The following is a 13332-nucleotide window of genomic DNA, read 5'->3' as shown; positions in this document are numbered from 1 at the left end:
CATGAGCCTATCCCATCCCCTCAGCCTAGGGCTGTCAAATAAAAATTATGATTTCGGTTTTACAATGAATGATGTTTTTAGCACAGGTGAATATCACAGGGGACATTCTCATGCTAACATATTGTGTGGGACATACTTATAGCATGTGTTCTCTCTCTGAAATTCAAACTCAGCTGGGTGTCCTGCGTTACAATGGCAAGATCTGGCAACCCCTATTCCTGGTGGCCCCTGAGATGCTACCTTTGAATGAAATGTTATGGTTTCCCAGAACACCCTTGGAAGCCTTTCAGTTCACAGCAGAGTGTCCTTAGTGAACTTGAACTGTGAGCTGCTAAGTCTTAGAAAATCATCCACTGGAAAAAAGGTTGAGGAGTGGTGGTGTGGATCCCACCAAAAGCCACCATCACAGATCTCCTGTCACCGCCAGGTCTATAGCCTGAGACTCTGCGCACACCTACAAGTGTCCCACGTTAGGCGGCTTCCTGAACCACAGACACAGGGAACACAGCCTTGCCACACTACAGAGGAATGGTGGATCTGGTAGAAGGAGCAGCAGGAGTCAGGAAATCAGCTCTGGCCAGAGAGACTCTGGGCAAGTACTTAAAATATATCTTTCAGGCTCAATCTTTTCTAAAATAGACCTCAAAACAAAAATACTAGTAACAGAGTAGAAGAAAAAAAATCATAATATAGAGCAGAAAAAAAAAAAAAAAAAAAACAGTGACACCCAGAATATACAGAATTCTAAGTCAGTAGGAGAATGGCAAATAAACAAGCAGGGGGGAGAGATGAACAGGTAATTCACTTGGAAAAAAAACAAAGATAAAAAGATGAAAAGAGGCACCTCATTAATAATCAGGAAAATGCAAATCAAAACAACAATGAGAAAGCACTCTTTGGCAATCTGATTGGCAGGAATGAGAAAAGCTGATAAAATCCAGGGCTGGGAGAGAGAAGGGGAAATTGTCGCAGGTGATGGGTGGGAATGTGAATTAAGATGGCTTTCTTTGTGGAGGACAGACAGCAATTGTTCCCTGCCTCTTTGGCCCTGTAATTCCACTCCTCACTGTTCCTAAGACAGATGTTGTCAGGGAGCTCCCTGACTTGCCTGGACAATGGCACATGGCAACACTGCTCTTAACAGACCGCTGGAAGCCACTTCCGTGTCCGTCACCAACAGTTTGGTAACTCACAATGTACATGAATATGCAAAGAGCCCAAAGGCCACAGGCTATATGAATAAAAGCACACGTTTCTGTGCATTATCCTGTTGATGTGAATACAAGCACATCAACGTCTGTACAGGCGCATACATGTGTACGTATTCCTGTGTTTATGTCTGTATCACTGCCCTGATTGACACACAATGCTAAAGATGCAGAGAAAGAGACCCAGAAAGGTGTCACATCAAACCATGAATCCTGAAAGGCTCTGTGACATCAATGGAGGAAAGGGCCCGCAAAGGGGGATGCTCAGGTATTATTTTGTAGACACTGGTAATGTTTAAAAGGTTTACATTTTCCTTTTTCACTTAAGAACTTGCTTACAGAATTCTAATAGGGCCACACGGGCTCCCTTCATTGCCAGGCACCTCTCCTTCTCTCATTTCTCTCTAGGAAGCTATCTCCTGCTTGCCCCTCCCTCAGGATCTCTTCCCTCTTCCTGCCCAAAGTGAGACTCGTTTTTTGTTTATTTTATTTTATTTTTATTTTAGAGTTGAAAGAGAGAGAGAGAGAGGAGAGAGAATTGGTATGCTAGGGCCTCAGCCACTGCAGTTTAACATGAGATGCTTGCACCACCTAGTGGGCATGTGCCACCTTGCCCTTGCCTCACCTTTGTTCCTCTGGCTAATGTGGGCTCTGGAGAGTAGAACATGGGTTCTTAGGCTTCACGGTCAAGTGTCTTAACCTCTAAGCCATCTCTCCAGTCCCAAATTGAGACTCTTGTGTGGACTACCCAAGCCATTTTGGCCTCCACTGTCCATGTTGCTTCTCTTGGCTCTTTTTTTTTTAAAAAAAAAATATTTATTTATTTGCAAGCAGAGAGAGAGAGAGAGAGAGAGACAGACAGACAGACAGAGAAACTGGGTACATCAGAGCTTCCAGCCTCTGCATAGGACTGGCTCTTCTTTTCCAATGAACTCACCCTCCTTGTGTCCCCTGGTGTCCCTGTGGCATCATCATCACCCCTCCCCCCTTCTCTCTTCGTTCCTTCACTACTTCATGCGGCCACTATCACGCTTTGTTCAGTAAGAATACTCAGCAAGGATGCTCTGGGCTGGGGTGAGAGCTGAGTTGGTAAAGCATCTGTCACCCAAATACAAGGGCCAAGTCTAGATTCCCTGCACACATGTAAATGCTAGCTACGGTGGTGTGCACAAACAACCCAGGGCTCCACAGGAAGATGTGGGTGAGTCTTCAGGGCTTGCTGGCTAGTTACACTAGTGGAATTGGTGAGCTCCAGGCTCAGTGCAAGACCCTGTCTCGAAAAATAAGGGAAGCAGTGATTAAAGAGACACGTATCAACTTCTGACCTACACACTCACACATATACACCAACACCTACACATACAAACACACACACACACACACACACACACACACACACACACACACACGCATGCACGGCACATATGCATGGCAAAAAAAAAAAAAAAAAGAAAGAAAAAAAAAAACCATAAAGCCACATTGCTCCCTTGCCTGTGCCTCTGCTGACTCCACGTCATCCGGTGTTGATCCTCTCCGGCCTGTTCTCTAGAAGCCGCTCTCCCCTCCTGGCTGCTCCGTGCAGCTGCCTACTGTCAGGTCTAAGCTCCTGGACCCCTGAACAATACTGAACAACGCTCTTTTTGAGGGCCTGCAATAGCCTCCTCCACCCATTTCCTGTAAACCAAATTCCATCTATTTTGTGCATAGCTCAAAGCCTGCCCCTTCCTGGAAACACCCTAAGTGCCCCATCTAGCTCAGAACCACCTTCCCACCTGGGCTGGTGTTATGGGTTGAGTCTGAAATGTCTTCCAAGGGCTCGCGTTTGAATGTTCGGCCCCCAGTGGGTAGCACTATTTTGGGCGGCTTGGGCATCTCTGGGAGGTAAGGCCTGGCTGAGTACGTGACTAGGACTACCCTAAGGGAATGCTGTCCCTCCCTGCCTGCCCACTTCCTCTCTTGCTCTCTGCTTCCCAGTCGATGCTACGATCAGTCTCAGCTGCGTGACCCATCCCAGCGCTCGCTCACGCCTTCTCGCCATGATGGACTGAAGCCTCCGAAACCGCGAGCCCCCTTCAGCTATCCCCGTAAGGTACCACGGCAACGCACATGTAACTAACTCCACTAGCTAACTCTCTAAGAACTGCGGGTTTTCCGAATGAGCGGAGGTAATTGTTCCACTTCAGAAGGTGGGAAGTCATGAAGCAAACCGGCAGAGTAAAATAGACCCAGTGAGAAGGACCCCGAAAGGAATTTGGAAGAGAAACAAACATGGCAGGTACAGATGATGGAAAAATCTGAAAAGGGGGATCAGATTCAAGAAGCTTTGGGAAGTCAGATTAAGTAAGACCTAGAGAATCCTGGGACTGGAGGTGTCCTTGGGTTAAGACAAAGGGCTAGACCTGGAGGGATGGGAGGGCGATGCTCAGAGAGGCGTGAACAAGATGGGAACGCCTGCCTTACTCCCTGGCAGGGCCTCTCCCTCCAGGGTCGGTTCAGTGATCAAGGCCTCCCACTTGGCTCGATCTCTTAATGCCATGTTTTTATCCTGCTCTAATCCTTACGGGCTCTGTTGAACTCTACACATATTTACAAGTTCTTGATGGAAGCCTGTCTGCTACCGGCCCCTTTAAGATCCATGAAGGGAAAGGTTGCACCTGCTCCTGTTTCCTCATTATATTTCCAGAACGCAACTCAGTACCCAACACATGGCAAAAATTCCATAAATATTCATCCAAAGGAAGGAATTCAGTTAGCTGTTAGTGAAAATGCCTATCGCCCTGATGCCCCTTCCCTGAAGTCATTTCCACTTGTGGGACAGTGAGGGGATGGGAAATCTAATGTCACTGGCCTCATCCACACACCAACGGGTTCACGGAGCTAAGAAATATTTTCATGGACTCTCATTAGCACCAAACTCAAGAGGCACCTGCTAAAAGTGTTTTTCATGGACAGACAAGAAAGAAAGAATGAAAGAGGGAGGGAGGGAGGAAGAAAAGAAAGACAAGGGGGAAAGAATGCAACAGAGGGAGGGAAAGAGAAAGAGCAAGAGGAAGAAAAAGTGGCCAAGGGTCACGGCAGACTCTCACGAGGTTCACACTGGGCTGGGCTCTCTGGTCTCTCTCAGGATGGCCACCACACATGGCAAATATCCAGGTTGTATCACTGATTTAAACCCATTGCTATACGGGTATGGTAAGGTCACCTTCAACAGCTGCCAAGACACTGACTCCAGCAGGGCCCTGACTTCGGGGCTATTCCCTGGAGCATTACAGCTATACACTTGGCACTCTACTGCTTACCTGCTCAGCAATCTAGAACCCAAAGCCACTACCTGGCCTCCTGCCTACAAGGCCACCTGATGGAGGGCTCCTGAACCTGCGAGTCCACCAGAGTACTTGGGTCCATGGAGCTGCCTCACCAGGCCCCTTCCTGGATCATCTGGTAATGGTTCACAGTGAGTTTCCAGCCCTAGCAGGGCCAGAGGTTGGCTGCATCTCTGCTGTCTTTTCATCTGGGAAAGAAAAATTGCTTACTGCCAATAGGAAAAGCAAGGCTTGATGAATCCCTGTGCCCAATTCTTTTCATACTGAGTCACCTGCAGCCGAGGCTTATCCAGATTTTCCTGGTGTTGGTTACCGGCTTGTACACCACAGACGTCTCTGTAGATGGCCACACCCTGGGGGCAGGTGCTTGTCTCACTGGGCTCATCTGGAGTGATGTGGTAAAACCCACAATTGGCAGCGTAAGGATGAGCAGCAAACCAGAAGGAAGTATGCCCACCACACTTGGCAGACGATGGTACCCTTGTATGATTCAGAGCTTCCTTCCACAAATTGCCGGAAAAAGGAAAGTTACCTAAATGAACTAGGAAAGCAGACAAAAGATGCAGGCAGAAAGTCCTCGGGAAAGTGCAAATGCAAAGTGCGATGTTCCATGCTGCTGGTGGTCAGCACGATATGCGGCTGACACGCCCTCTGGCTCTACCCGATGCCCTCTCCTTCAGGGCCAACTCAGGACACACACTGTCTGTTGAAACAAGTCTCACAGGGAAAGGGCTAAAGAGACAAGAACCCACACTCTGTGATGTTTTGAACCTCTACATCTGGCTCTTTCACTAAAGACTCTTTGCCACAGGCCCTGGCACAGATGTGTGGACTCTGCATCTATCAGCCACCAGGGCACAGCAGGCAAGGGACAGACAGAAAGTCCTGGCTGTAAGACCTAACCATCCTTGTAGCTACAGGGAGCTGAGCAGACACAGGGGTCGGGCCAAGCTCTAGGAGGGGGAGCATGGAACATGCAGAGATTGTAAGGAAAAGCTTAGTGGCCCAGGGCCACTCCACTAGGATGGGGGCAACAGGAGCCCTCAAAAAGAACCATCTCTTCAAAGTGGGCTTGTGGGCCTCTCCTGAAAGGTCAAATTAGAGAAGCTGTGGAATCAAATCAATTCTAGTGATGACCTTGGAGAACAAGGGGAGCGATTCCATGAATCACAAAAGAAAAAAAAAAGGCATGTAGGGAAGGAAAGAGGAGAAGGGGAGGAAGAAATGGAAGAAGGGGAGAGAAGAAAGAAGACAAGGAAGGAAGGAGGAGGAAGAAGGAGGGATGGAGAAATGAAAGAAGGAAAGGAGGAAAAGAGACAAAGAAGCTGTAAGGAGAAGCTTAAGAAGGGAGGAAGAAGGGACAGACAAGGGAAGAAGAAAGTGAGAGGGAGGATGGGCAGGAGAGAGGGAGGGAGGAGGGAAAGAAATGAATGGTTTGTGCATACTATCTTGCTGACTCCCCCCCCCCCCCCAGCCACTCCATGAGGGACTATCATTAGCACCTGCAGAAACTGAATTTCAAATCACTTTCCCAAGGTCATGCAGCAGGGTGAGGGACCTTGCCAATTCATCAAATGCCAGGTTCTGCACTCCAAAGCCTCAGTCCACGTGGTGTATCTCTAAAGTCTGGCCAGGGTGCAGGGCTTGGTCCTAAGGACAAGTGAAGAGACCTGATCCCGTTTACTTTCTCATGGATGCCTTGGAAGCTGCCCTGAGCCTGCTGAGCCCAAGAGCATGGACTCAGACAGCTGCCCTGGAAGGCATCATTGGCAGGTGTGGACGCTATGAGACATGTCAGGTCATGACCCCATCACCTAAAGATGATTCCCAGGGCAGGTACAGTTCTTGAGCATCCCCACGGGTGCCTGGGTGTCCTTAGGAACAACATTATTATTCTCTCTGTGTGTCTGGGTTGATTAATCTAATTTGCACATGTGAATGAGAAGCTGCTCTGATCCAGTTAATATGTTGGGACCGCATCCCAGCTCATTTGCATAGTGGGTCTGGCCAACAGAGGTAGCTCCTATCTCCTGCTGGCCACCCTCCCCAGTCCCGCCTCCCACCAGGCAAATTCTTGCTGAGCAGGCAAATGGTGATCCATGCTGCTGCTTTTAAGTCTTAAAACCCATTAGGAGTGTATTAGCAGACGTGCTGAGAGCTCATTTGAGTAATAAAAATCTTTTTTTGTGTGTAGCTAATAAAACAGAAGAAAGAGAATCAAGAAAGGGAGCAATGTGGAAAGGGAACAGGGCTACCTTCCAGGCATGGTGGTTAAGCATGGAAGGTTGGGGTTTGGCTGTACCAGCATCTGAAAAGGGCTTCTTCCCCTTGGCTCTGTGACTGACAAAGGGAAGAGAATGAGGCGAGGACCTAAAGGAGGCCTTCTCTTCCAGGCAGAGCAGCCATCACCCAGCTGCAGCCAGCAAGGTAGGAGGCACAAGTTACCAGCCCCTAGAGCCCAGAGACCCTCAGCTCATTGGCATGCAAAACGGCCAGTCCGCGGTATGCCTAGTTGTGGCTGTGGGCCCAGAAGTCAGCCGGTAACCTCGTCCAGGTGGTCCTCCATCTGCACGTGCGCATTAGCCTTACTGCTGTTCCCACGTGCAGTCTTTGGGCTGGTGGATTTCCAGTCTGGCACATCTCGGAAGTGTTTCTGTGTCGCTCCACAGGGCAGCCTCAGCTGGTCTGGATGAATGAGCACAGGCCTGTAGAAGGTGCACGGAGGACCAGCTACACAGTCAGTGTCCAACACAAGATGCAAACACAGGACCCCTTGTTGAAACATGACTAAGAACCTCAGGAAGGGAGCTGGGAGATGGCCCAGTGGGTAATGCACTTAGCACGCAAACACGAAGAGCTGAGTATGGATCCCTGCATGTGCATCAAGCGTCCGACAGGGGGCGCTGATGAGGTGGAGGCAGGAGGCTCCTTGGGGCTTTCAGGCTAGCTTACCTAGGCCAATCAGTGAACTATGGGTTTAGTAGGAGACCCTATCTCAAAAAACACAGTAGAAATCAATCAAGTAAGACACCAAATGTTGACCTCTGGCCCCACATGCATCCATGTACTCATGTAAAAAAAACACTTCAAGAGAACAAGCAACAATCAGAAAACCACCAAACCAAGCCCACGGACCTTTGATGCACAAGGGCATGGGTCACATGGTCATGAATCCATGCCAGGCACGGAAGTATTTGTCATTTATGTGTGAGTAGACCCGAGGAGTTGAGGCATAATTTAAGAAAGTCCAAATATGGCAGGTGGCTCATACAGCTCAGACTCCTGGAATCTGCCCGAATGAGCACATTGAAGATGAGGCCTCGGGGGGGGGGGGGCTCCCCTCCCCAGCATGTCCAGCCTGCATGACACTGTCCTATGGCCACAGCTGGCCCCAGAGGTTCTCGTTTCCCCTAATGGCCCATTAAGGCCCCATAAGCCAAGACTTATCTGAGCCCTTTTGTATGAATCCAGAAGAAAAGCTGCAAGGAAATCTTCTTAGGGCTAATCCCTGTGAGGACAGAGGCTAAAACTACAGAGTGCAGAGCCAGAGAAGGAGGCTGCAAATTTGAGAAGATGGGCGGTGGGGAGGGCCTTTGGTGAGAAGACCAATGACCAGATGTTTTTTCAGACAGGCATTTCAAGACCAAACTGTGTCCCAGGTCTGCAGTAAAAAAGTTCTGACCGCATTGGGAGAATGTCTTAACCTCTCTGAAGCTTCCTCCCAAATTCTTTAAAATACACCCAGGCCACCAAATACCCAAGGACATTCACCAGCCTGGTTTACAGTGAGAAACAGAGGAAGATGGAGGTGAAGATGAGATAGAAAAGGAAGCAAGATCAATATTCTTCTGGAAAGAATTCTAAGCCACCCTGGGGGTGCAGGTCTGTCATCCCAGCTCCCTTTGGAGCCAGAGGGTTTACAAGTGCAAGGCCAGCCTGGGAAACCCAGTGAAATCCTGCCTCAAAATAAAAAATATGAAGATGACTGAGGTATGGCTCAGAACTAGAGCACTTGCCTCGCCTGTGAAGGTCCTAGGTTCAATCCCTGGTACCAAAAGAAAGTGAAGGAGAGAGGGAGGGAGAGAAGGATGGAGGGAGGGGGGATATAAGTAGGGAAATAGTATTAGAAATACTAAAATAGATAAGCAAAAGGATAAAAAGATAAGAAAGGAAGACTATGAAAAACACAGATGTCAGAAAGAATTTCAAAGAATTAAGTTTAATAATAATAGCAATGACAACAACAAGAACAACTTGGTTCTGAGGCAATTGGCTAAGGAGATTTCTCAGTGGTTAAAGCACTTACCACAGAAGTGTAAAGACCAGAGTTCATATCCCAGTGCTTGGTGGGCTTGGTGGCCTGTCTGTAATAGCACTGGTGGGGACACAGAGACAGGGAATCCCCAGGCCAAGATCGCTAGCTAGATTAGCTGAATCAGGGAGCTCTGGATTCAAGTGAAAGACCCTGCCTCAGTATATATAATGGAGAAAGATCAAGGAAGGCATCCCACATCGATGTGTGGTCTCCATACTCATGGGGACACATATGTTCCCACATACATAGAAGTACACATAAGCTATACATATATGTACACCACACACACACACACACGCACACCACCCTTTGGTTTTCTAGTCTCAAATAAATAAATGGAAGATTGTTTTAAAATAAGGAATTCGAAGTAGGGCACCGAGGATGTCAATGATAACTGAGGAGGACATGAAGGATGAACTGGCAAAGCAGGGACAAGGAGACAAGGTCACCTGGAGGGCAACTGAAGCAAGAAAATGAAGCAGGTTGGGGAGAAGAGGAAGAAGTGGAAGATGAGGAAAACAGTGTAAGAAAGGGAGGAAGGGCTCGAGAGATGGCTTAGCAGTGAAGGCACTTGCTGGCAAAACCTAAGGACCCAGGTTTGATTCCCCAGGATGCACATAAAGCCTGATACACAAGGTGACGCATGTGTCTGGAGCTGGTTTGCAGTGGCAAGAGGCCCTGGTGTGCCCATTTTCTTTTTATCCATCTGCCTCTTTTTCTCTCCTTCTATCTATTATAAATAAATAAATTCATAAAAGAAAGGGAAGAAGATAGAAGAGATAGAAAATAAATTCTACAAATCTGAAAACTCGACTCAGGAACTTGGCAGGCAAGCTTGAAAAAATATTCGCTAAAGGCATAGATCAAATACTTACACATGATGACAGTACAGACCACAGAAGTGTAATACTGATAGAAGAGATCCAACATATCCATAGAGGAAACATATATAAAGATATAATCAATGAAAACATCCCTGAAATAGAGAGGGCTGCATCTCAAGATCAAACGGGCCCATGAGGTCTCCAAGCATTTTATATATAGCAATCACCTTCCAGACATATTCTCATGAAGTTACTAAACTTCAAGGGAAAAGAATGAATCATATGGGCATCCAGGCAGAAAAACGGAGATAAACAAGAGAGAAATAATTCTGGTCGGCCTCACTCCGATCAATCCATTCTGGCTCTGAGGAGAATTACGGCATAAGAATTGTATACACAGTGAAGCTGTCATTTAAGTATTTAGACAACAGGCAGATGTTCCTGAGCATGTAGAAATTCAGAGAGTACAACACCCGTGAGCCCTGCTTGAAAAAAGTGCTTGACAGTGGACTTCAGCAAAACAAGAGATCAATCAAAATCCTGAACTCTAGAATGTAAAATTTGTGGTAAAAAGATCAGTGGCAAGTGGTAAATCCTATTAAATATGGAGCTAGCATGACACAGCCCTGCACAGGACAGAAGAAATAAATGTTATAGACACTTATCAAACTTTTAAAAAGTTAATTTTAGGGATAGAGGGAATTGCTTAGTGGTTAAAGCATTGGCCTGCAAAAGCAAAAGGACCCAGGTTTGATAACCCCAGGACCCACATTAGCCAGGTGCACAAGGGGGCACATGCGTCTGGATTTTGTTTGTAGTGGCTAGAGGCCCTGGCGCACCCATTCTCTCTTTCTCTCTCTCTCTCTCTCTCTATATATATATATATATCAAATAAATAAATAATTAAATAATTTTTTTAAAGATGATTTTAAAAAGTTAACTTTAAATTTCCAGGAAAGGAAGGTTGAAGAAATAAGGACAACATAAACATAATATCTTTCCAAGAACAATGTTAATAAATGCCATAATAATAATAATGATGATGATGACTGCACCTTTGTAATGTGCCCTTCACACTTAGAAGTATATTTTAGGAATTACTGTCTACTTATGTGAAGGTGCTTTCAACTTTTCTTTAAGTTTTCTCCATCTGCTGAAGTAAAATTTTCAAAACTAAAAACAAAGTGGAAGCCATACACCTACCAATCCACCTTTCTCTAATCCAAGTTCCTCTCAGCTGGGACACTGGGTTATTATCGTCCTACTGTAGCTAGACCCATAGGGTAATATTCTCAACATGTTAACAGTGTCTCACTTTTGGATGGTCAGAATGGTGTTATGATTACAAAATGTTTTGTACTTACATTTTTATTATACTGCTTGTGTGTTGATAGTAGATGTGACCTATTTAAAAAGACTAAAAACTATTATGCCTTCTTCCATGCTCAATTGGTAGTTTCTGACCAAAAGGCCCCATCTGTGGTGCTGGCAGACACTGGCTCTGGGGTTCTAGGAGGCCACCCTCCCCCAGTGTTAGGGTTTGAAACAGGAAATTTTCCCCAGAGGCTTGTGTGTTTGAACATGGTTCTCAGTTGGCGGTGCTGTTTGCTCCCACCATAGAGCTCAGAGACACTGCAGTGGCCAGGCCTTTCCTACCCATGAAGGACTATAGCCCCTGAACCCTGGGCGCAAATAAACCTTTCCTCCTTTAACTTGCTTCTGCCAGGTCACCAATGATGTGGAAACTAACTAATACAATCTGTCTCTTGATCTCTGGGTGCCTCATTTTCTCCACTGTCAAATGGGGACAATACTAGAATGAATAGTCCTCACCTGAGAGACGAGCTGTAAGGAGCAAGTAAGATAATGATCGTAAAATGCCAGGGCAACATTAGTGCTTAATAAATGTTTATTCTCACAGTGGCCACCCAGTCTCATCGCATGCTAATTACCAGTAATTTGCATGCTGCTTCCTAGTCCACACATAAATTCAAATTTTCCCTGTGTTCTTTGGGGAAGAGTTTGCCGATTGTTGTCTTTAGGCCTTCAACTGTTGTTAGGCAGAGCTGTTATTAAACAAATAATTAACAAAGGACCTAATCTCATGTATGGGGATTTGGTTGCTAAATGAACATTGCCACATAAACACACTCCTGTTCCATCTGTTAACCAAAAAAAGAAAATTAAAAAAAAATACATCTTATGTGTTCCAAAAGGGTACAGGTAAATAAATGTATGGGTCATACTCATGCATGTATGTGCATGTGTGCACTGGTGTGTGCTTGTGGAGGCCAAGGATTGATGCCAGGCAGGGGTCTTCACCCAGTCATCTTCCACCTTACTCTTTTTGTTTGTTTGCTTGTTTTTTTCAAGGTAGGGTCTCGCTCTAGCTTTAGCTCAGGCTGACCTGGAATTCACTATGGAGTCTCAGGCTGGCCTCAAACTCAAAGTGATCCTCCTACTTCTGCCTCCCGAGTGCTGGGATTAAAGGCGTGTGTTGCCATGCCTGGCTGTGTCCCCACGCCCAGCTTCACCTTACCCTTGGGACAGCGCCTAGAGCTCCCTGCTTCAGCTAGTCTAGCAGGCCAGTAAGCCCAAGGTATCCTCTGGTCCCCGTGTCCTCAGCACTGGGATTCAAGGGCAATGCTACCACCTCTGGCATCTTGCATGGATGCTGGGGGCCTGAACCCAGACCCTCATGTTCATGGGGCAAGCACTTTTCCCAATGAGCCATCTCTCCAACCCTGGGCTACATTTTCACAGTGGGCTAAGTGAGGGAGAGGATAGGAGTGGTTCCCTAATGGACAAAAACAGATTTCCAAGATGGTCACCCTGGGTTTTGTACTATACCAGTGAAGGTACTCAAGTCCAGGGTACACCCCTGACTCTGCTCACCAGCCCTTTCTGCTTTCCTTTCCCCTGGGGTACCCTAGCCCAAGCTCCTTAGGGACTAGAGAAAAATAACCCCTAAAAGCAACGAAATCCATTGGAGTCACATCCACCTTCGGGTATTACGACAGAAAAGGATCATCTCCGAGAACAAGTACTCTTGGTTCCTGGAGGCAAGACCGAAGCTTTAGATTTCCACGAGATAATATTCCTCTGTGGGAACTTGCTTTTGTGCCTTACTGTCATTGCTTTTTACAAGGTGACTAATAAATAATCCCCATTACACAAACACAGCCTGCATCCATCATGTCCTGACTGCAGGCACTGAGGGACAATCCCTAATGGGCAATAATAATAGCTACCATTTATTGATTGGATGCCAGGTGCCAGGCACTGGGCTCAGCATCCTCACGTTTTGTATTCTTGGAAGGATGCAGTCCCTCCTCTGCCCCAGCCTTTCCGGCAGACCCAGCTGAGTCTCCCTTTGTGGGGCCATGCCCAGACATATCCCCTACTGGGAGAGGTTCTCCTGCATGTGCAGAGCTCAGGCACCAGAACAGATCACCTGCTCTGGTTGTCCTCTGTCACTCCAGTGGTCTACACCAGACTGGGATCCCTTCAGGAAGAAGTGGTCAGAGTCAAGTCTCTGATAAGAGATTGGTTCTAAGTCTTTCTGGCCAATCCAAGTGGACAGCTCTGGTTTTTGTGGGCTCAGCACGTGTCTTTGCATTGGAGAATGGCCCTGCCCCATCCCATTTGGTTCTGTACACAGA

At 46.9% G+C, this 13332-nt stretch overlaps 1 protein-coding gene across 4 annotated transcripts in view; it reads right to left on the bottom strand.

Moving 5' to 3' along the window:
• The window catches only part of Csmd2 (CUB and Sushi multiple domains 2), a 671876-nt gene that overhangs the window by 489557 nt on the left and 168987 nt on the right, over positions 1 to 13332 (bottom strand). The gene's annotated exons all lie outside the window — the stretch shown is intronic.

This window comes from Jaculus jaculus, chromosome 5 (assembly GCF_020740685.1).
Source record: "Jaculus jaculus isolate mJacJac1 chromosome 5, mJacJac1.mat.Y.cur, whole genome shotgun sequence".
NCBI classification, from domain to species: Eukaryota; Metazoa; Chordata; class Mammalia; order Rodentia; family Dipodidae; genus Jaculus; species Jaculus jaculus.
Note: the sequence above shows the minus strand (reverse complement) of the source record. Positions and strands in the feature narration are given on the sequence as shown.